General features: G+C 40.4%; 1 long non-coding RNA gene across 2 annotated transcripts; it reads left to right on the top strand.

Moving 5' to 3' along the window:
* The first annotated feature begins 11039 nt into the window (after positions 1–11039).
* On the top strand, positions 11040–20760 carry LOC106499880 (uncharacterized). 2 transcript variants are annotated; one of them, XR_001295287.2, is made up of 3 exons: positions 11040–11938; positions 14711–14773; positions 18201–20760. It is a non-coding gene; the product is annotated as an uncharacterized lncRNA (long non-coding RNA). The 2 variants fall into 2 exon arrangements; XR_001295286.2 differs by lacking the exon at positions 11040–11938 and adding an exon at positions 11946–12309.

Below are 20760 nucleotides of genomic sequence, written 5' to 3'. Positions count from 1 at the left end.
TATGGCTAGACCCATTGTAACTTATTTTTTCATTAGTTCCACTGTCCATGATGGCACCTGAACAGCCTGGTGCTGAATTCAAACAGGGTGGATAATCTGCCCTCGATTTGGAGGTGGCAGTTGAAGGATGTTGGGATTCATCCATCCTCAGGTTCTTAATGGCAAATGGAGGCTTATGTGGCCAGACTGCTTCCAAAACACTGATTTCTTGAGTGAATCCTGTCCGCAATGTCTGCATAAATTTTGTCTGTAGCTTCCTGGTTTTCAAAGGGACTTCCATGTAATTAGAAGCATGTTTTAAAAATATATATATCCTAGGGTAAGAGTGTAGGAGTGCTGTCTACTGAAGTTAATTGAGGCTTTGTGCAGTGCATCCTGCATGTGCCCTTTGGCATAGGAGTGTGTGTTTGTGGGTGTTGCTTGTCTGGGCAGCGGGGTGGAGGTGGGTGTTGGTGGGGGGCAGCACCTGCCTTGGTGGGGGGCATGCAGGTCGGACAGGCGGTGGCGAAGCTAGGAAGCTCCACGGAAACAACCTGCTAAAAGTGCAGTATTTCCAGCAGACACAGGTTGGGAAGAGTGAGGACCTCCTTCCTTGTAAGGTTCCATCTGTGGTTTGGGGAATTGAAGAGAATTAAAAGTCCGTTGTAAATTCAATCTAAGATAAGACGGGAGAAGCAGAAAGGCAGAAAACATTGTTGAGCCAACTGGAAATGGAAGACTAGAAGCAATGAACTAGTGTCATCTCCAGACTCACTAAGAAGAGGGAAAAGTGTAACAAGGTCAAAGAATATATAAGTTTAAAAGTGCATCAGGAGAGGGATTGGGGACAGGAGATTCAATGAAAACACAAATTACTGTAAAGCAAGCAAATCTGACTTCAGAGTCTGTTACCTAGAAGTCTGAGACACAATAGCCTTTTTGTTTGAAGCCTTTATTTTACAAAAGGAGTAGCAAATGTTTTATTATACCTTTGCAGTTGAAAAGAGGTTGCTGCTATTTTCAAGGTGAGTATGGGGCTGGAAAGTAAGTACAAAGGGAAATATTTCTCGGTCATCCAGGGAGATAAGGAATGTATCCTTAGGTTCATGTTGCTAATACTTTATGTTCAAAAGTCAAAGCATGTCTCTGTCATGTAAAAAGGTAGTTTGAGCTCTTATGGTTAAATTCAGATGTGTTCAAGGCTTTCTTTTCCTAGCAGTTGCATTGGTAAGAGGCTGGATGGACTCTGAAAATTCTAATTTTTGTGTACTCATTTTTTCTGGAGGTGGTATGCTAAAATATTACAAAATTAATGAATCTTGTATGGTATGGTAGTATGGTTCTAATGATAGAAGCTCATGCCATTATAAGGAAAATCTGTGCTTCACATATGAGAACTTCCTCTAACCAGGTTGAAGCAGGTGCTTGTAGCATAAGGAAAATAAAACAATTGGAGAAAAAGGTCTTGTTAAATTTGGTGATAAATGAAAGCTCTAACTTTGGAGTTGTGGGAAAGCATGAAGCATTAAGAAATTCCAGGATACAAAGTTCACTTAATTCAGGTTAGACTAATTGTGAATCACTGTGGTTCTATAGGAGTATACACTGGCCTTCCTTTTCAAAGAAGGGTATGAACTGTAGAAACTGCAGACTGCATAGTTTTACTGGAGTTGTATTTACTCTCTGTATTAGAAAGAGGTAATAATGACAGTGTCTGGGATATAGTAACTAGTAAAAACTGGAGTAAAGAGCAAAACTGAAGTAATAATTTCTCTTTTCCACAGAGCTTTTACAGCAAATCTCTAGTAACTTCCTGAGTTTGTGCCTTGCAAGTAATCCTGCTGTAAAACCAGCATCTGATGCGCCTGTGAGACTTGTATGCTTTGTTCGCTGTTGCAAGCTGTGCGTATTCGCTCTTCTCTTGTAACAGGTCACTCTTTTGGATGGCTTTGCACTATTAGGTGAGGTTTGTAGCTGCATTTATTTTGCTTGTTTATAACTTTCCCCCTACAGGCAAGGTGGCAAAGTTGTAGTAACAGCTTTGTCCCTGCTTCCCCTGTGTTTTTGTGTGTGATTTCCGTTCTCTCTCGTCCTTCAAGGCCTTAGGTGGGATGAAGGCCAGTTTATCATGGTAGCTGTTGGCCTCTGAAGGTGTACCAAAATGAGCCAAGGCCTCAGTCCAAAAATACTGATGTTGGATGCAGTGCTACATGTGAGAGAAATAACATTTTCTTATTGCACTACTAGTACTCTGGCCCAGTTGCTTAAGCAAGATGTAAGTTAGTAAGCTGGTATGGACAGCTAATGTGCCAGAGCTTCACATCTCTCTGACAAGATGACCAGAGGAGCTGCAAAACCTTCTGGTTGTGACAGCAGTTCTGTTCCTGCTGCATGTCAGTTGTTCTGCAGAGTGGGGGAAAATGCAGGCACCGAAAGGGGAAAGATTATCCTTATTTCTATTAATCTTTGCTCTAAAAGATTCCACTCTGTTTTGCTCTCAGCTGCTGCTTAAGAAAATACTTTTTCTTTTTTCTTCAGAAAGATAGTAGGAGAATACAAGACACTTCATCAGGTATTTTGTACAAAATAACTAGTCTGGTTATCTAATGCTTAATTCCAGAAAATTTAATATGAGAAAACGAAGTGGTACAATGACAAATGTCTTGGCAGACATTGCACTCTTCTTTTCCTGAATAGATAAGCCATTTAATTCAGCTGGCAAGCCTCCAAAGGAGAAAATACTGTGCAGCTGTCAGCCTCTAGGGCTTCCAGGAAGACTTTGTGATTAATCTGTATATTGATCTTTTACTTAAAAATGTAGATAAACTGTCTGTACTGATCAGACAGGAGTTGGTAGCAGTGCCTTGAGGCAGGGACAGCAGAGGAAGTTTGTGTCCTTCTGAATTGGCATAAATGCTGTTGCTCAGCGGCTATGGCTCTTTTACTGGTTCTTCTGTGGATTGCGGGTACGCTGATCATTCCACACAACCAAAATGAATTTGAACTAAGACCTTTAGAAGCAAAGGCTAAGGCTGTCTGCACTTCTAGAATGGTATGAATCTTAACTCCTCCACCTTCCCCCAGCTCCTACCTAGAGACAGTTGTCTGAGAATAATGTTCCATCCTTTGATTTAGTGGTAATTACTTGTGTTAGCTTGCAGGAGATAAAAATCCCATGATCCAGTTCACTGGGCACCATTTCAATGCAATGAACACAGTCTGTTCCCCAAAGCATTTATGGTCATCTCAGTTGTATTTATGTGGCTGCGCAGGAATAGAAGAAAATGCGCAGTTCATGAAAAATGACTTTACTTTTAGCCAGAAATTTGATGGGCTAGCAAAACTGCAGCAAAGCTTTTATTGGGAGCCGAAGTTTTGTCTGAATCGATCTCAGTAAGAGATGTAAGTCATGGGATAGTGGGCTTTTTGCATTTCTATTCAGCTTGTATTTCTCATTCCCTTGGGGCACAAATAGAATTAGCCAACATACCTGGAATTTTGTTTCATTAAATTGTCTTGGGGGAAAAAAAGTTAAATTACTTCTACAAGTTATTCAAAAATCCTGAAGGAAGCAATGTTCTAAGAAATGCAGTTGTTTGGTTTTGCAGTTGTTATTCAAACTTTTCTTGTGATATTTTTCTCAGAAAAAGATGGTGATGGGAGAGGATGTGTTGTATTATCCAGGAGGAAAAACGGAACGTCTTCCTTTCTGGACCATCAGTGAAGTGAATTAACAGTGATGGTAGATTGGTGCCATCCTGTGTCTGGTCTAGGTGGGATGATGTAGTGATTTTTAGACTTGCACTTAGTACATGAAGACCTGCAATTCAACAGCCATTACCTTAATGCAGATATCGTGCCTCTGCTGTCTCACCATTGCAGTGGTGATGAGTTAGCATCTAGGAAGGATTCTAGTACTTCTGCAGATACCTAGACCACGTTAACATTTAGAGAATGGGAATCTAGTATGTTTCATGCAGTTGCATTCAATCTTAAAAGACTTTTCCGGTTAAGTGTTTAGCTGTTTGTTGCAGATAATGGTCAGAAGCTCCAGGTTTTTTTCTGCTCCTGGCATATTCTCTGTTGGCCAACTCTGTTTCCAGGAAGACAATGTTGTCATGCTATTTCTTTAAATACAACTCTGGTAATTAAAAATTTGCAATAACTTTTACTGGTGTCAGGACCACTATCAGGAAGCGGCAACACATAACTTATTAACAGATGTCTCTTTCATACAACCCGCTCCCCGTCTTTCATTTGAAGTTTAGCTTCTGCGTGCAAGTTACTAAAAAAAAATGCTTTACAGTAGGCCTAAAGAATTGTTCAGAAACTTAACACAGACACGTGCGACAACTAGCTTGCATTTGCTGGTAAAGTACCACTAATGTTGCTTGTCATGTTTACGTGGAGGAAAAAAAGAACATCTAAGGTAGTAACTCATGCCTTGGTAAGCATTAATAGTACTGTTTCTGGGCTTGAAGTATTAAAATCAAGGGGTGAGGGGAATTAATGAAGACAACGTGTCTTTTTGAACACATTCCCCTTCATCTTTGGCTCTAAAAGCAGTGTGGCAAAGGATCTAAACGTAATCAGTCGGAGACATGGCAGGTGAGACTATATGAATCACGTTTTGCTTTCCTGGAGTGTGTCAGCTCTACATTATAATTCTGATCAGAGAATGTTCTTTGCATGGTAAAATGGGGGTGGGCGAATGTTGGGTTACTGACTGATCTCAGGCCTTGCACTGGCAGGTTATTTACCGTCATAGCAATTGGTATTCCAGCGCCAGACTACAGGTTTGAACAGCTGTCCTCACCAAGAGTTTCCACAGACTGATTTACTCAGTTTCCTGTGTTGTAAGAGCCCCCTCCCTGTTTTGATGTCTGAAGGTCGCTGAGACGGCCAAGTGTTGAAATAAAACCCCAGTTCTTACTGAAATACTGGGTGGAAGGGGTATTTGAATGCATTTTTTTTTCATTTTTCAAAGCAAGGTCCTTTCAAAATTAAAAGTGAATCTATGGCAACTATTTTTAGATTGTTTGCTACAACTGAAGATCATTTATAAACAACCTGCCTTATCAAACTCTTCAAATATTAAAGAGTTAATTTTGTTTTTTAATGTAGGCAGAAGTAGGAAGGAATCGTCTTTGTCTTTTGGAGAGCAATTCAAGTTTTATAAAGGCAGCAGGTATGCTAAGTGTTATTGTTTTATAGATATGTTATTTTATAGGTTTGAAGGCCAGAGCATATTACCTCATGGTTTACAACAGTGCTGGATTTAGGGCAAAGGCCAAGTTGGATGAAAGGTACAATGCTTATTACATTGGACCTTACCTTACAAAAATAGTCAAATTTCATGGTCTTTTCTGCTGTGCAGACTGAAAATGTATCTATGAGATAGGTCTGGCTTTCTTGCTTATACCAGCCGCTTGTAAAGAACGCTTTCTTATGAAAATAACTGTGTATGGTTGCAAAAAAAAAAAGTGAAAATCAATTATTAATAGTGTTTTCCAACTGCTTATTTAGATCATGACTTAAAGTAGAATTACTTGAAACATCATGGGAGTCCTTAGAAATATCAACTGTAGTCAGTACTTAGGATCAGATTTTAATTTAGTTACAGGGTAAGCATATGCCCTGTTTGTTCTTTGGCATACCCAGCGGAACAAGGAATTCCCGTAAAAGGTGGGGAATTTTTAGCAGACTTCTGTTTGTGTATAATTGAGTCATGTCTGGAGCAGCATATAATGCCACAGAGCTTTATGGTCATAATTAGTTATGCCATTTGTCCTATTTATATGTACATATGTAACACTAAACAAGCACCGGATGTTGCACTATAATATCAAATAGGAAGAGAAAGGAAAACTAGCAGGGTAAGAAATGAGCTGAAATATGTTTTAAAGAACAGAAATTATAGGACCAGCTAGAGCATGTTTGGCAAACTGAATGAATGTCCCTTGAAAGAAAGCAACGTAATCAAGGGTGTAAGGCAGAGAAGAGAAGCTCTGACAGGAACAAAGAATAAAGAATCCCTCAGCTGCTGCCCTTTAAGAAGGAATGATAGGGATAAATATTGGAAGGAGTAAAGTTAAACCCTTATGATAATGACAAGGGTTTATCTAACCAAGACCTGCGTGGAACCTTAGCAATGGAGGGAAGAAGAAAGGGCAGAGCTAGTGAATCCAGGAATAACTCATCCTACCAGAGCAGCAAGGAATTATGAATGCTGGAAAAAGGGGAGACTTCCAGCTGTAAAGAAAGGAGTTAGCAGAACAGTCTTGCAAAAATCATAAGTGAAAAATTTAGTACATTAATCTGCCATACTAAAAATATAAACATTGAAAAGCAGAATAAGCATATACTGAGCTCAGTAAATGTTAAAATAAGTGTTTATACCTCCTCCGGCTATGCAAAAAAGTAGTGGATTGTGGCCAAAGGCCATATTTTGTGAAAACTGACCTGACAATTATGGTTATATTAACCAGCTGTGGTGAACCTTTCCTTAGAAAAATAACAAATGTGTATGGATTGAAACAGGATTAACAGCAGGTATTAACATCTGCTGCTGCTCTAACTTATGATTTTAAAATGATGACTTAAAGTGCTTCAAATAAATGTCGTCCATAGTGCGTGGGACATGGCACAGTCAGTTGTAGTCCTGGCCTATGATAAGAGGGTAACTTAGTTACAGGCTCAACCTCTGCCACAGCCGTATTGTTCCTTAGCGTATATATCATGACAAAGCCCTGTTGAAGAGCAGGGAGCTTTTAACAAAAGGGTGAGTAGATACTAGTTTCTTTAAAAAACAAACAAAAAAATCCCCCACCACCTTAGAGCACTCTTGACCTTTCCACTCATAATTAGGCATACTGTGAAATATTTGGATGTATTCATTGGTATATACAGAGCAAACACAAGGCCCATTTAAAAATAAAATCGCAGCTGTGGGTCCTGGAGTTTATGGTTTTCAGCAAGGCACTTCATGGGAATTGGTGTGGTTACAGGCAGGTGAATGCTGTTGCAGTAGGTTGGGCGGATGGTGGGCCGTGCTGGGACACAGGAGAGAGCTGCCGTGGGGAAGGCGTGGGTTTCCTGGGGGGAAGGCGAGTGCAGTTCTGGAGAGAGCAAGTTCAGCTTGATGGCAAGATTAGAGCTGATGAGAGTAGACATTTCTTACTTACAAGGGAAAGCTTTTGGCTTATAAAAATTCAAAAGCTAACTGAGTCCAGCTCCAAGCCAGAAATGCTCAGCTAGTGTCAAGTTAGAAACCATATGCTTTAACTTGGGAATGCTACTGTTCTGCCCCTTGCCTCCATTTTCCTGGCTGGCCGAGCTTTCCACCTGACAGCGTGTTCGTTGCTTTTTGCCCCATAGCAGCCTCCTTGCTGAGTTGCTATATGCATCGGTAGGGTTTCTAACCACAGTGTTTCATGAGACGTAGCTTGAATGGATAGTGTGGCCATTCAATGAACAGGAAACTTCCTGCTTGAACTTCCTCTCCCGTGAGGACTAGGGGATGCGGGCGCTCAGCGATGGCAAAGGTTACAGGCAGACTGTGTGAAGTAAAGGTGAAGGATCCAACTGTATAAGCCTAAGGAAAACTTATCTTGGAAAAGGTGATGTGTTTTCAGCAGAATGGAGAAGGCTGTAGTTGCTGGACATGCTGGAGAAGAGAAAATAAAGAAGCTGGCTGTTCTACTGTGCTTTGAAAGAGGTTGCCGATCCCCTCTGGTCGGAGGGCAGCTAACGCTTTGCAGATAAAGTCCTACTGCTCGTTCTTGTGTGCACCTTAGTTGTAGTGGCAGCCTCCCTTACTGGCAAGCGGACTTGGAGGTTCGTGGGCAATTTTTGGACTCGTCTGCCAAAGTCCTTTGCGCTCTTCTGGGACAAAAGGTTTTAGACAAGTGGTTGACTGGCTTCTCTAAAAACAGAACAAGAAATGCAAGAGCAGGCTTTACGGGCAGAAGAGGGGTGAACAGTTTAAAACTGCTCTCCTGGGCAGATAGCACAGCTTCCTGCCGCCTGCTCTTTTTCCCCCCTGTGGCGTAGCTGGGTGTGCAGGGATAAGGAAAGGAGGCAGGTTCAATCACGGTAGCTGGCAGGCTTTGGTTGCTGCAGAAGGGGAGACCTAGCAGCAGCCTGTGTCTTCTGCTCGGAAGACAAAGGGGACCCTCAAGTAGCGCTTGCTCGCTTCTTGCTCAGGGCAGATGGTAAAGTTGCGGTCTAGTCATTTCTATTTAGGAAAACAAGTCGTTGTAAACACTCCTATTGCCAATGTTCTGTTGTAAATATTTCAGAAGAAAAATATTTTTTTTCTTTGAGGTAGATGCTGGCAGCAGCTGTAATGCATTTAACATTCCAGCAATCGTCCAGTTTAATTAAATGAATGTAACTGGAAGTGTCAATAGCCATCTTGTGATGAGATTCTCTTCTGTAACTGATATCCAGTATTACCTGCTAACTTCCTTTTCTATATTAAGCTATTTTTTTTGTACGCAGGAAAGGAAGGCAGCGGTGTTATTCAATGTTTTAAAGACCTGTATTCCTTGGGGATAAAGTCGTGGTAGGTTTGAGTTAATATGTACCTTCTATGAGATTTCTTTCATCTGTACTTCACTTTCATGTTTAAGGAAGAAAGCTGTTTGGGTGAGGCAGCTGCCATTTTAAGAGGCAGAGCTGAGATGTGACTTGAATTTCTTTTCTGTTGTCTTCCTGATATCAACAGAGTCATTCTTAAGGAAAAAAAGATAATAGTTCGTTCTTGGCAGAGAAGAATGGGAAGATTTGAGTGTCAGTGAGTTTCAGAAATAACCACCTTAGAGTCAGTGAAACTAAAATTATTTTTGAGATTTAAAAAAAAAGATGGCTTTAATAGATCAGAATAGGTAACAAGTTTTAACATGAGAATTTTGACCATTTCTCATTAGAGAGGCTATACTTTGATTTCCAATATTTATTTTGTGGGTTACTGTTAAAGCATTCTGTTCACATGATTATTACCTACATATGATTATGCTAAGTAACGAAGTTAACTTTTTTGCCAGTAAATCAGGATTTTTTTTACCTTTTTCTTCCAGCAAACCAAAGCAATACAGCTCTTGAAAAATATCTTTCAGTCTTCTGTTCAGTGTACAGTTTTTATCCCTAACAGATAAAGCAGAGTTAATTGAACTACAAGTATATGTAGTGATACATCACAAAACACATGGAATAATCACCACAGTTATTCCCTCTCTAGCTTTCAGACTCCATGCACTATCCCTGCTGCCCCATCTTTCCCAGACATTTTGGGAGGATTTCAGTTTCAAAAAACAAACAAAAAAATTTGGCCTGAGTCCACTCAGTAGAAAAGTCCTCACTGACTTTGACAAGACCAAAATTTAAAACAAGATGTGATTTCTTAGCTTTTACAGGGATAACAATTACATATAGTAATTAAACACTTCCAGATTTAAGTGAGATCTGATTCAAATTCATGGGGTAGTAGACTAAACTCTGTGGAATTAGTGGGGGGTTTTGTTTTGTTTTGTTTGTTTTACTTTAGCTCTCAGATATATTGAAAATGTCTTACTGCTAACAGCTAGGCTCCTTTTGCAGTGTTAATTATCTCCCTGTATTGTGCAATGTCCTCTTATATACATGAGCTTGCCTGGAATTTTCCCAGTGCGATGGAGATAAAATACTGTAGTTTGAGGTACTTACCTGCCTGAGCACTACCATTATTCAAGCAGCCTGATCGAATGTTGCAGAGAAATGACTCTCCCACCTGTCCTCTCTCCTGCCTTTGAACATGTTGGATGTTCTGCTGATCTTAGCAACTAGGATGACTAGCCTGTGATGTTTCCCAGCATGTTCTACATGCTCAGTTTAGGCTGAATTTTTTGGTTTTTTGTTTTCTTGGAAAAAGATCATGTCTACTTGCTCTGTCTGTGCAAAGATTTGGCTTATCCAGTGAGAAAGTTTCTGTATACTGGAGATTCTGAAGGAAAAGATGAAACAAATGGCAGAAAACTGCGTTGTTTCTGTCCTCTTAATTTAATTGCTAGTAAGGAGACAATTGCAAGGGCTGCGTGCTGAACTACACCCTCAGCAAAATTTGACTACCTGTACTATCCCTTCTTGTGTTCCTAGTGCCTTTGCTGACAGTGAATACCACCTAGCCGGCTTTTCTTTTTAGTTAATAAAACTTGACTTAATATCTGGAAGAATTTAAATAGCTTGGCAGGTCACGTATCCTATTTAAAATCTCATTTTCTTTTCCTCTCCCTATCTGCAGCTTTGCTGTCAGGGTTGTACAGGAAGAAGAGGTAACTATCATTGTCTTGATGAGAGTATCATTTAGCCTAGAAAACTGAGAATTTCAGTCTTGATTTTGTGTGGTGTAGTTCCCTATACAGGAGAGTCATTTGCCACCCTGTTAAAATCAGGTGAGTACTTTCCTGAACAAGAATGGACAAAAAAAGGCACTCAAGGCTTTTCCTAATTTGAGGTGGGAAGGACTGTGCCACAACTTCCACAAATGCATGTTTGAAATGCTTTAGCCACAAATCAAGCTGTCTGTTAAAATAGAAGTTTACTGATGGAACTGAAAAGATTGTTCCAGGAAAGCCATTCAGAAGAGATTCAGCTGTAATCAACTTAGATTTCATCCTGTATTCTAAGCTTATGGCTCAAATATTCTTCCCAGTTCAGAGTACATCTAAAGTAATTTAATGTCTCTGTTGGTGCGCCGAAGTCCTAAATTTGATTTAGTTAATAAAATGGATTTTCTAGATGTTTCCAAGTCAAAAACACTTCCTATAGTACTTCTGGTTTAAATATAACTATTTATATTTTAAAAATATAAAAACAAATCAAATTTGGCTGTGCTAATGACTGTTCTACCATTAGAGGGGAGTATAAAAATTCTCTACAAATTATAGGATTGATTCTCTATTAACTGGCAAATATTTTGCTGATTTTTAAAAGTGCAAGATTAGGCTTATGTCTGTATGTTTGTACTCCTGATAAGAAACCCAAGAACAAAAGCAGCACTAAAGCTGTCTTGTCCTTTTTTTTTTTTTCCTTTTTATTGACTGAACTGTAAGAGTACTTTCTGAGAGGCTTAGCAGTGTTATGAACTGGAAACCATACCATGTTCTGAGGTGTGCTAATGGTAAGGCAGGACTGTTCATAAAGTGCTTTGAAGATAATGCTATCTGTAGCACGTGTTGTTACTAATTTTCATCTTACAGGCTTGGTAATGTCAGCTTTGGCAAAAAAGACTATTGGGCATTAGCAAATCTCACAATATTTGGACATCACAAGGTAGCAATGTAGAAATACAAGGGTGTTTTTAGCTAAAACTGGTAGATAAAGGGATGACCTGATTGGAAGGTTGGCAGTCCGGCACAAGAAGGAAACCAAATCCAGAACCTCAAATGTGAAACCTCTGAATTTCAGTACGTGTGTGGTGGGGGTGTACCTGCATGCTATATGCTAGCGTGAAACCTCCTTTCCCACTGCCATTTCAAGCATGAGCAGCTTGCAGATACCGCTTGTACCTCAGAGGCTGCCTGACTCTCATAGCTTATTCTCCCAGTTGGGAACCAAATCTTTTCAGAATAAGCTGGTGGTGCCAAACCTAAATTCCTGCCTGATGTAGGAGACTGTCAGCTCTGCAGCTCATCCCTGCTTGAAAGAGTTTTTTAATACATTCTCTCTGAACCTTGGTACTGTGTCGAATTTGGTGGACTTCTTTATCTTGACTGTTAAAAGGAGTCTCTAAGAGACTTCATTATCCAGGTATGATAGATACTGAGAAGTTAATAATAAACTACGGGTTTGTTTTGCCTTTTCCAGTTACCTGTCCACACAGCTTCATTTTTCATAGTGCTTTCTGCCTTTGCAAGCACTCAAAAGAGCACATGAGGTGACCTAAGGAAGCTGCTGTAGAACCACAGGACCCGGCTGTAAGGTGAGACTGTGCCTCAGAGCATCCCTTTACTCTGGTACTCAAAGCCAGGCTCTCCACATTAACTGGAAGGACCCTCTCTAATGTAAGTTAATTGCTGCTTGATTTGTGAGTCAACTGTTTCTTCTAGTAGGGAGGGCTGTTTCTTTCCATCCCTTGAAGTGCAATACAAAGGCCAAATCTCCACCCATCCTGAACACAGCATTCCTTCCGATCTACCTTATAAAAACGTAAGGTTATGCTGGAGGCAGACCAGAACGCTGCTTTCGGTCTCATTGGAGAAGCCTCCTGACTAGCTGAAAGGATGAAGCTGCTGGCACTCTGTAGCTTCTTGTTTGTCTTACTTCTGTGCTTCAGCACCTTTATGGTAGAAGGTACAGTACTTTCTTCTAACACAACTGCCTTGTTTCTTTTCCTGTTCTTTCCTCTTGTGATATAAAAATGCTTATTCTCTAACTGTATGCTGATTTAATTCTAGAAAACAAAACTTGGCAATAGAGATGGAAGGGCAAAATTAACTTGGAAAAGAATCTAGAGTTGCCGAATGTGGTTGTGTATCAAAGCTTCATTTGGCTTTCACAGTAGTGTTTCCTCTGCCTTGCAGAGGCCTCTGTTACTACCTGTTGCATGTAGTTCAGCATGATTAATTTCCCTGAAATAATCCCTCCCCTGAAAAGAATTCCTGTTATTTTTTCAGTAGATATCCATTTGACAATATAAAAATATTTCTTGCTAATCAGGAAATACCTTAATGGATAAAGTTGCTGTCCTTGTGGAACAAGAGAGTATGAAGCTAAGTCAGATACCCAGAACTGGAGTAAATGAGTTCTTTGCTGAAGAGCGTGTGGGAACAGCTCTTCTGACCCTCAGTCAGAAAAACTGTTGCCCCCCCCCCCCACCCCCCGATGCTACATGTTTTAATTACTGTATTACTTTGTGCCACTCAGCATTTTGCAGTATTTGAATGCACAGAGCTTCACAAAGCAGTTTAAATTTTAAAAGTGGAGTTTTGTCTTTCTACTGCAACGCATCTGGAGATGTCATTCTGGATTTGAAGGGGGCAATGTAGCAGATTTTTGATCTGAAAGGTGTTAACTTCTGTAGCTATCTGTTCAGCTTTTTAATGTTTGATGTTGTAAATCTCAGATGGCATGATTGTTCCATGGTGTTTAGCTTTTACATAGATGTAGAGAATGAATATGAGATAAGGAAAGACAAATAAGCTAAGTGTCCAAAGGTCAGGGGCAGCAGATTTGTTGTGCTTCATATTTTCTAGAAACCTCATAGGAATCATTTTAAGTGTGCATGTGACTGAGGAGAAACATGTAGAAGCTGTCTTTAAGACTGGTCAGACGAGCAGGCCAGTCTTTTTATCTATCCTGTTAGAGCTATTGGCTAGAGCTGTGGTGAGGGTGAGTGAAAACTAGGGAAATATCAGTGTGTATGTATATACCTGAAGTGTTTCTGCCCCCTTTGCATTTTTTACTTCTATTCAGGCTTCCCAGGCCCCTTATGGGGAACTTGAGAAGAAATGGTGCAAAGGGAGTTGGAGAAGGATAGCTAGATGAGTCTTCAGGAGCACAGAAGGAAGGATAGGAGAAAACCACCCCTGATTAAAAACCCAAATCAAAACATGCAGGTTCCTGCAATGATGTTCCCTTCTGTTAGTGTGCATCCTAGAGGTTTAGCCCTTCCCTGTGTCAGAAAGGGGAGAGGAAATGTGCAAAGGACACTATCTGCAAACACACTGACTGGAACACAGTTTCAGTAATGTGCGTGAGGTTGCCAAAGCCTCTTAAGCATGTGAGTGTGCTTGAGTGCAGCTGGAGCAGAAGTGTGAGGGAACAGCCTGGGAGAAGCTTTAGCCACCTCTTACTGCTCCTTGAGAAAAATACCCCTATTCCGATTGGGGTTGGCTAAGATAAATCAACCCTTTAACACTCAGCCAAGCACCCTCACCCAAACCTACTTATGCCTGCAGTTGAAGGCATTGCCCAGCGTCTGTCCTTCTCTTCTCGTCTGTGTAGTTCTCTCTTGCCTCAGTGCAGCGTTACCCGCTCTAGCTGCGGTAGAAGTGCCTGGCTGTGTGTCTTGTCATTTGAAACCTGTTAGATCGGAAGGAAGCAACACTGGTAAGAAACCCCAACCTCCTAGGATGCTAGAGCAGCTGCCATCGCTAGCCGCAGCTGTAGAGCCATGCCACCAAGATTACTGGAAACACTGAGCATATGTGAGGATTCACTGCTCGCAGTCCTTTCTGCTCCATGGTCGCTTTAGAACTGACCTTTCTTTTCTAATGTAGCCAACACTCTGTATCCAGCGTTCAGTATGCAATCAAAGTCTCTTATTTAGATCTAGTAGGCAGGGGATAGTAACCTATTCTACACCCCTGTGCATGTGGCTACACAGTCTCTCTCTCAATAATTTTTATACTTTTCATTAAGTAATTAACTATAAAAACAGTGCAAAGTCTGTTTATTGGGTTAAGGCAATTGAAATTCATCGACGGTGAAAATCTCCACAATTTGTCTAATGTAGTGTATCCACTAGCAATGATGGGAAAGAAAAATTCATTCCTGTTCTGTCCTACGGATAAGGCTATATGCAGTAATGAAAAATCAGTCATGATGATCCTTTGTTTTGCAGATCTCTGTTCAAGGATTTCAAATGTAAAGCAATAGCCAAAATGTCTGAGGAGTTTAACCTGCTTGGTGAATGCACACAGATAACTGCATCCTCTGTCTCCATTGGTAATATATTATTTTTCACCCTTAGGTCGGAAGGTTAGAAAAATCTGCTGCTCAAAACTAACCAAACTCAACAAAAAAGCACAGAAAGGTAATATCCACATTTTTGATTCATCTATAATGGTAAAAATTTGATGTTACTTTGTTTTTTCATCTGTAAACTTCACAGAATTTTCCACATTGGTGAGAATTACCTTCGTTGTACCACAAAAATAACTTTTTCTCAATCATCCGATGCATCAGTGTTTGGATTGGGAAGAAATGCGAGTAGGGAAACCGTTTAATGCTTACCATGTAAAACAATCAGAGAAGCCTGATAGTCTGAAAACATACTGTTCATATCAGTTCCTGCTTTGTAGAAGATATTGCTTTTCTTTTGAGGGCAGGAAAAATAATATCATGCTGTGGTTCCTTATTCAAAAGAATAAGGAGAACCCGCAAAAGTGAAGAGCTTTGTGGTGGCTTTCCTTGCTCCTTTATGTCACCATCTATTTGTGACTGCATCCGTCTCCATATCTTATGAGAGAACAACCAAAGTGTGATTCTGTAAATTCAAAAGAAAAAAAAAAAATCAAAGTTTGTTCAGGGTTCAAGAACTGCCTGAGGTAGACACCCCTGCTTAGGACAGACTCTAAGGACTACACAAGTAAGAGTACACTTGCATTCAAGTACTTTGGAGCTATTTTTAGGCTGTGTTCCCTGGCTTGAGTGAGTGAAAGGCAAGGGCCACCCTCTAGTCTTTCAAGACCACCTGTTCTTAATGGGGAATGCAGAAAAGCCATAGTCTTTAAAGTGAGGGCAAAGTATTTTGCTTTCTAAGTAGCCTCATTTTTGGTAGGAACTTCAGATGGTGCATTTGTACTTTCATAAAGCCTTGATCATAGTTCACTTTTTTCCTTGTTTCCTACCTGACTGGTGCCTCACTGAGAGCTGGGAGTTTGATGCAAATACTTCCAACTACAGGCTCAGGGTTCGCTCTTTGTGTGCCTTCTTTTGTTTACATAAAACATTCTGGGTACCTGCACAGGCCTGCAAACAGCTCCATTTGCCTGGCTCTGTAGAAAGCAAAAGCAAGGAAGCAAGTAAGTCATTTGGGACTTAACTTAGCTTCTTGTTCAGAAGGACAGTAGAAGAACTAGATCTACTTGCCCAGTTTCTAGTTAGGGCTACTTTTGATAGCAAAAGAAATACTTTGCAGAAAGAATTGCATGCATTTTTTTAAGCAGTTACTGGAACTCCTGTCATCACATCAGTGCTTCCGCTGAATAAATGACAGTTTCCTAAGTAGTGTTAATTCTCATATATCTTACCAAGATGATTCAACACCTGCAGTAGTCTGAAAACACTCAGATTGCTTCTTTCTGTATGTCTGTAGTTTCCCTGGCTTCAGTGACCCTGGTAAAAAGCTAAACCATGAGTAAGTCTAATATTAAAATATTAGATATGCTCTTTAGATATCATTAAATATTACAGTAGCATTTATACATGGATACCATGTATGTTTTGCAGAGTAATAATATTTTAAATTTTAGAAAGTTTCTAACTTCATTAAAAAGAGTTAGCTGGTAACTTTTATTAAACTTTAAAAATATAATATTTGATTGGAAATAGCTTATTTCCCATTGACTTATTTACCCTCTTTCAGCCCTTAATCATAGAACTATTAATTTTGAAACTTCCAGTGAAATAATTTTGGTTCTAAAATACCTTCAGTTCTTTATTCCTTTTTGTATTTGCCTAACCTAGCTGAAATCCACGTTTCTCTACAGAAAAAGTTCTTACAGGCTTCCTTTAGGTGGTGACTATGATCATTCCCTTGCAGCCTGCCAGTGCTTCTCTCCGTATCATGGGCTTTATTTTATGAAAAGCAGAGTCCCATTGATATCGGGGCAGTGAACACTCCACAGGATTATGCCTGTGGTCAGGGGTGTATAGTTTTGTCCTCTTTTCTTTATTTGGCAGATGGAATAGCAACTGAGGGCTTATTCAGCTATGTATTATGTCTTACAGCAAGGGCAGTGTATTCCCAACCCAGCTGCAATGTCACTGGATTACAATACTGCATACACAGAGGTGACTCTTGGCTGGAGACAGACCGTGTCTTATCTGAGCTGAACCTATCACCTTTCCAAAATACTGAGCTTTCATGAGATAAGCATAGCAATTACTTTTCGATCTGAGGGACCTTCCACTGTCCGACAATGTAACAGGTGTTTCAGGCCTTCTTGTGCAATGGGCGTGAGCCCTTCCTGATTAGAAGTGCTTCTAAACTAGAATATCTCCTTGAAAACAGGCCAGCTGTTTCCCATGGGTAAAACACAATGACACTGGTCTCCCAGGACAGTGTTTAGTACTCCTCTGAGGTGGGGGAAAAATGTGTGAAGAAACCTGTTAAAACCTGTAAATTCACCACAAAGATCTCTAAGAGGGGAATCCAAAGTGCTGTCCTCTGCTGCAATAATACCTGATGATCTTTGTACCCTGTTTGACTGCTCTCTGGTTCCCTGTGAGCACCTAGCCTACCTCCTATAACTGTCTCTTGTCCCCGGATGCAGCCAAGTCTTCTCTAAATCAGTATTGCCATTTTTTTGCTTCTGTACAGTGCCTATTGGTCTGCTGCGCGCTACTGCTCGTCCCTCAGTTACAGATCTGCTTATATGAAAATGTTTGATCTGAATCTGTTTGACTTCTACTGAGACAGACCTAAAAACAGGCCTAATGCAGCAACTGCCAAAAGCTAAACACAGCAGTGTTTTGTTTCATATTCAGTTCTGGACTGGAACTGAACGATGTAGGCTTGCATTTTGTAGTAGTATTAGAATTCTGGGTGATGTTTATTTCCATGTTGCTGCTTTTTCTAGGGGAAGGAGTGTTACTTGCTTCCTACACTCTGTAGGCAAGCACAATGTTTTTAAGTGTTGCTCTGTTCTTCCTGCTAGACCTATGCAAAAGTGGTTGCAAAGCTGCTTAAAGGTTAACTCAGTGTGGCTTAAAGAGAGGGATAATCCAACCATACTGGCTACTACTTCTGAAACAAAAACCCTTGTTTCCTAAAACTTAGTTCTTTCTCCGAAGCAAAAATAATTGCTGCCCCAGAAAGCAAATGTTTGGTGCAAATGTCAGCCTATGGTTTCTTTCCAGAAAAGCTGCTATGTAGTGTAATACATTAGCTGTGTAAAGTCTTGACACTAAGACTGGAACTTGGGAGAGTGTAGTTCTGCCACTTTGTCTGAAGACCTTCACCTGTCTTGTAGACACTGCCAACAGCAGCAGCAAGTATCATGGTACCTTCAGTGACTGTGCACCCTCTGCACAGGAAGAGAAGCTGCTAGGATTGAGTCATCTCCAGCAATCTAATGAAGAGAAGATTGCCTCATATCCCTTTTGTTTTCAGCTCACCAGTCACCTAAGCCTGCCCATACAAACAAGGGACAGCTCCACGTATTGATGTTTTGTGCCATTCTAAGCACTCCTGATTAAACATCTTGTTTTCTCTTCTTTCCATCCTTGTTTTACAGGTGTGAATCCCAAAATGACTCTGATGGAAATAAGGAAATATTGCAAGCCTTGTCCTCACCCAGTCCCTCTAGGGATTCCTGGACCTCTTCCGCAGTTGAAATGAGCAGACTCAGAGCAGAGTGAAGGGCATCTGCTTGCCAACGCGTTTCACGGTGCTTTATTTGGTTGAGGGTTCTCCTTTCACAGATTGGTCATGAGTGTATATTATTTTTGTTTGGGAAAAGCTTCAGTTGGTGTAATGTTTATTCTTTCCCTCAGGTGCCTTCATCTTTTTAACATTAGCCCTGGCAGCTAAAGGGTCAGGCAAAGCTGTCTGGCTGCCACTGGACCTTGTGTCAGTTGCATATCATTCATCTGCATCAGTCGGGTGTTTTGCTCCTCAAACAAGAGGGAGAGAAAAGGTAGCTGAAGAGCTTTCCTCAGAATCACTTTGTTTGTGGATTGCCTAAAGGGTAGAAAGGGCTGATGTTTTTGTTTCTAGTTATCAATATATACAGTATATATGTATATCTAACCTTTTTCATGTATATTTAACCTTTGTAATGATTTTATATTGACAAAAGGATTTTAGTTGTAGCTAGGTGCATGATGAACTTGTTTCTGAATCCTTTGCTCTCAGTGCTTGGAATCCACTTGGAAGTGGAATTCTAGGAAGTGGGAAAGAGCTCATACTTTAGACAGAGCTAAAAAAACTGGGTTAGCATTTAGTTAACATAGTGTTGGAGGGCCAGATCAAAGTATGGTGGTAAATTTTTTTCCAGTATCTGCCCTGGGGTTTAAATCAAGCCCTAAAAGCAAGGGTGTCTGTCCTTAGCTTCTCAGAAGAATGTTACCAGGTGGTTATTAAACAGCATTCTGAGAAGGTCTTAGGGCTTATTAGATTAAATCTTTTCTTCTCCTGAAGCTAGAGGGCATCTGTTCTTCTAAGGCACCTGAATTGTGATATCACCTCAGAGTAAACAAAACTGAAGCTGGAGCATGAAATAAAACAAATGCTAAGACTGATACCAAAGGTCTGAGTAAGAGCAACAGAAGCTCCTTCTGCTAACATCATAAGCAGTCACAGAGATCTTCATTCATGTCTCCTGCCCTTTCCCCTCTATGTGCTTCTACTTCTATGCCTGTGGTGAGTTCCTGAACCAGAATTATTTGGATGCTAATAAACCTGGCTTTCCTTGTAGTGACTGAGGTGTGGAAAGCTCTTTGCACTCTCAGTACTCAGAGTACTGCTGTTTCCCTAAGATAATTTCCTGTGTGATAGCAATGGTCTCAGTGTCCTTCAGTAATTTGAGGGAGTTAAATGGGGAAAGTCAGGGGCCTGTTATAACCCCCACAGGCAAATGCAATTCCCAAGACTAAAGTTAATGGGCATTTATGTGTGGCTGCACTTTCTTACTGACAGTGTTTCTATTTTAGTGAGCAATTGCACCGATTTCTGGCTCTGCTATTCCTTTGTTATTACTTCTATTGCTTTTGAGATTAGATCTGACCATCAGTTTCCTAATTTTGAAGAGCTGTCCCTGCAAAGCATTTATATCAAAAAAAGAGCTGCAAGTGCTTGTAAGATTTCAGTCAGGAGGTTGGTGAAAGAGCTGTGTTTGAATATTCTGCTGCTGATCTTTGGGCAAACACATTTATTTCTGTTTCATCTTTTGTAGTTCACAGAAGGAATCTGTAGAATACAAATGACAAGTAAATGTAGAATGTATTTTGTGTAGTAAATGGATTGGGAGCAGGGTTTTACTGTATAAGATATGGCCATGTGTGTTTACAGATCTGTATAAAGAGTTGCTAACAGGTATGGGGATTCTCTTCTCTAATGTGAAGTTAAACACATTTGTTTTAGATCTGAAAAATGCTATATGTTTCTCTCCCTGCCCCACAAACATCAGTTTCTTCAGGCAAAATGTTCCCTGGGGCTTATGCTATTGCTATCTGAGAGAGAATATCAGCAGTACTACAGAAATACTCTGGGCCTCTTGGATTCAGGGACATCATCTGATGCACTCGTATTTTTACTCACCTAGTTACCCAGACTAGCCTCAATATAAGGTAAAAGGGCTATTCAAATGAAAAATATTACTTGTGTGAGGCCCTAGTCTTGACTGAACAAACTAAAGCAGGAACAATCAAGCTATTTCGGCATGGATGTGACTGCTGCTTAAGCAGGCTTTTTGCCTGGCCTGGAGGAACCTGGAGCTCATGTGTCAGCACCTGAAGGTGATTCCTCAACAAAAGTTTGACTCTCATTTCCTGAAGTATTTTCCCCATGTGGTAGAACAGAGCTACAGTCTGATCATGGCTTCACTTAAAACATGCCTGTTCTTCCTTTTTGCTTTCCTTTCACTTCTGTGTATGTCTGGCACTACCTGAGGAGAAAATATATTTACTCAGTGGCTTTTCAAAGTATAAAGCTGTATGTTTATATAAAGAAGTAAATCAAGCTTGTCCAAGCTGACAGATGCATTTGTCTGTATCTTGTGTTCTTGTGTGCATTCAGCTGTTGAGCATGAGAATTGCACAGCTTTCAACTTCCAGTAAAGATATTTTTGAAGCATC

Source organism: Apteryx mantelli, chromosome 7 (genome assembly GCF_036417845.1).
Source record: "Apteryx mantelli isolate bAptMan1 chromosome 7, bAptMan1.hap1, whole genome shotgun sequence".
Classification (NCBI taxonomy): Eukaryota; Metazoa; Chordata; class Aves; order Apterygiformes; family Apterygidae; genus Apteryx; species Apteryx mantelli.
This window is presented reverse-complemented; position numbering and strand designations above follow the sequence as displayed.